The sequence below is a fragment of the Arachis stenosperma genome, chromosome 9, assembly GCF_014773155.1.
Source record: "Arachis stenosperma cultivar V10309 chromosome 9, arast.V10309.gnm1.PFL2, whole genome shotgun sequence".
NCBI classification, from domain to species: Eukaryota; Viridiplantae; Streptophyta; class Magnoliopsida; order Fabales; family Fabaceae; genus Arachis; species Arachis stenosperma.
Window position 1 is genome coordinate 142,654,165 of NC_080385.1, and position 3,157 is coordinate 142,657,321.

Sequence of the window (3,157 nt, forward strand, 5' to 3'; positions counted from 1 at the left end):
CTCGGAGGTGGAAACTTTTGCCTTCCCTTTCCTCTTTCTAGAGGTTTCTCCGGTCTTGGATGCCATAAATGGTTATGGAAAAACAAAAAGCAATGCTTTTACCACACCAAACTTAAAAGGTTTGCTCGTCCTCGAGCAAAAGAAGAAAGAAGAGAGTAGAAGAAGAAGAAATGAGGAAGAAGGGAATGGCTTTGTGTTCGGCCAAAGAGGGGGAGAAGTGGTGTTTAGGTTGTGTGAAAATGAAGGAGTGAAGAAAGGTTTATATAGGAGAGGGGGGCTCATGGTTCGGTCATTTATGGGTGGGTTTGGGAGGGAAAGTGGTTTGAATTTGAAGGGTGAGGTAGGTGGGGTTTTATGAAGGATGGATGTGAGTGGTGAAGAGAAAGATGGGATTTGATAGGTGAAGGGTTTTTGGGGAAGAGGTATTGAGGTGATTGGTGAATGGGTGAAGAAGAAAAGAGAGTGGTGGGGTTGGTGGGGATCCTGTAGGGTCCACAGATCCTCTGGTGTCAAGAAAAAGTCATCCCTGCACCAAATAGCATGCAAAAACGCGTTTTGAGCCAATTCTGGCATTAAACGCCGGGCTGGTGCCCATTTCTGGCGTTTAACGCCAGGTTCTTGCCCTTTCCTGGCGTTTAACGCCAGTCTGGTGCCTCTTTCTGGCGTTAAACGCCCAGAATGGTGCCAGACTGGGCGTTAAACGCCCATCTGCTAGCCTTACTGGCGTTTAAACGCCAGTAGGTTCTTCCTCCAGGGTGTGCTATTTTTCTTCCTGTTTTTCATTCTGTTTTTGCTTTTTCACTTGATTTTGTGACTTCTCATGATCATCAACCTACAGAAAACATAAAATAACAAAGGAAAATAGATAAAATATGACATTGGGTTGCCTCCCAACAAGCGCTTCTTTAATGTCAGTAGCTTGACAGATGGCTCTCATGGAGCCTCACATTTTCTCAGAGCAGTGTTGGAACCTCCCAACACCAAACTTAGAGTTTGAATGTGGGGGTTCAACACCAAACTTAGAGTTTGGTTGTGGCCTCCCAACACCAAACTTAGAGCTTGACTGTGGGGGCTCTGTTTGACTCTGATTTGAGAGAAGCTCTTCATGCTTCCTCTCCATGGTGACAGAGGGATATCCTTGAGCCTTAAACACAAAGGATTCTTCATTCACTTGAATGATCAGTTCACCTCCATCAACATCAATCACAGCCTTTGCTGTGGCTAGCAAGGGTCTGCCAAGGATGATGGTTTCATCCATGCACTTCCCAGTCTCTAGAACTATGAAATCAGCAGGGATGTAATGGTCTTCAATCTTCACCAAAACATCCTCTACAAGTCCGTGAGCTTGTTTTCTTGAGTTGTCTGCCATCTCTAATGAGATTCTTGCAGCTAGCACCTCAAAGATCCCTAGCTTCTCCATTACAGAGAGAGGCATGAGGTTTACACTTGACCCTAAGTCACACAGAGCCTTCTTGAAGGTCATGGTGCCTATGGTACAAGGTATGGAGAACTTCCCAGGGTCCTGCCTCTTTTGAGGTAATTTCTGCCTAGACAAGTCATCCAATTCTTTGGTGAGCAAAGGGGGTTCATCCTCCCAAGTCTCATTTCCAAATAACTTGTCATTTAGCTTCATGATTGCTCCAAGGTATTTAGCAACTTGCTCTTCAGTGACATACTCATCCTCTTCAGAGGAAGAATACTCATCAGAGCTCATGAAAGGCAGAAGTAAGTCCAATGGAATCTCTATGGTCTCATTTTGAGCCTCAGATTCCCATGGTTCCTCATTGGGGAACTCATTGGAGGTCAGTGCACGCCCATTGAGGTCTTCCTCAGTGGCGTTTACTGCCTCTCCTTCCTCTCCAAATTCGGCCATGTTGATGGCCTTGCACTCTCCTTTTGGATTTTCTTCTGTGTTGCTTGGGAGAGTACTAGGAGGGAGTTCAGTGATTTTCTTGCTCAGCTGTCCCACTTGTGCCTCCAAATTTCTAATGGAGGATCTTGTTTCAGTCATGAAACTTTGAGTGGTTTTTATTAGATCAGAGACCATAGTTGCTAAGTCAGAGGGGTTCTGCTTAGAATTCTCTGTCTGTTGCTGAGAAGATGATGGAAAAGGCTTGCCATTGCTAAACCTGTTTTTTCCACCATTATTATTGTTGAAAGCTTGTTGAGGTCTCTGTTGATCCTTCCATGAGAAATTTGGATGATTTCTCCATGAAGAATTATAGGTGTTTCCATAGGGTTCTCCTAGGTAATTCACCTCTTCCATTGAAGGGTTCTCAGGATCATAGGCTTCTTCTTCAGATGAAGCATCCTTAGTACTGCTTGGTGCATTTTGCATTCCAGACAGACTTTGAGAAATCAAATTGACTTGTTGAGTCAATATTTTATTCTGAGCCAATATGGCATTCAGAGTATCAATCTCAAGAACTCCTTTCTTCTGATTAGTCCCATTGTTCACAGGATTCCTTTCAGAAGTGTACATGAATTGGTTATTTGCAACCATTTCAATTAGCTCTTGAGCTTCTGTAGGCGTCTTCTTCAGATGAAGAGATCCTCCAGCAGAGCTATCCAAAGACATCTTGGATAGTTCAGAGAGACCATCATAGAAAATAACTATGATGCTCCATTCAGAAAGCATATCAGAGGGACACTTTCTGATCAATTGTTTGTATCTTTCCCAAGCTTCATAGAGGGATTCTCCATCCTTCTGTCTGAAGGTTTGGACTTCCACTCTAAGCTTACTCAATTTTTGAGGTGGAAAGAACTTTGCCAAAAAGGCATTGACTAGCTTTTCCCATGAGTCCAGGCTTTCTTTAGGTTGTGAGTCCAACCATGTCCTAGCTCTGTCTCTTACAGCAAAAGGGAATAGCATAAGTCTGTAGACCTCAGGGTCAACCCCATTAGTCTTGACAGTGTCACAGATTTGCAAGAATTCAGCTAAGAACTGATGAGGATCTTCCAATGGAAGTCCATGGAACTTGCAATTCTGTTGCATTAGAGAAACTAATTGAGGCTTAAGCTCAAAGTTGTTTGCTCCAATGGCAGGGATAGAGATGCTTCTCCCATAGAAGTCGGGAGTAGGTGCAGTAAAGTCACCAAGCACCTTCCTTGCATTGTTGGCATTGTTGTTGTTTTCGGCTGCCATGGGTTCTTCTTC

At 43.8% G+C, this 3,157-nt stretch overlaps 1 non-coding gene across 1 annotated transcript; it reads left to right on the forward strand.

Moving 5' to 3' along the window:
- The first annotated feature begins 2,632 nt into the window (after positions 1-2,632).
- Positions 2,633-2,740, forward strand: LOC130952120 (small nucleolar RNA R71). The gene has a single exon (XR_009074301.1). It is a non-coding gene; the product is annotated as a small nucleolar RNA R71 (small nucleolar RNA).
- The last annotated feature ends 417 nt before the right edge of the window (positions 2,741-3,157 follow it).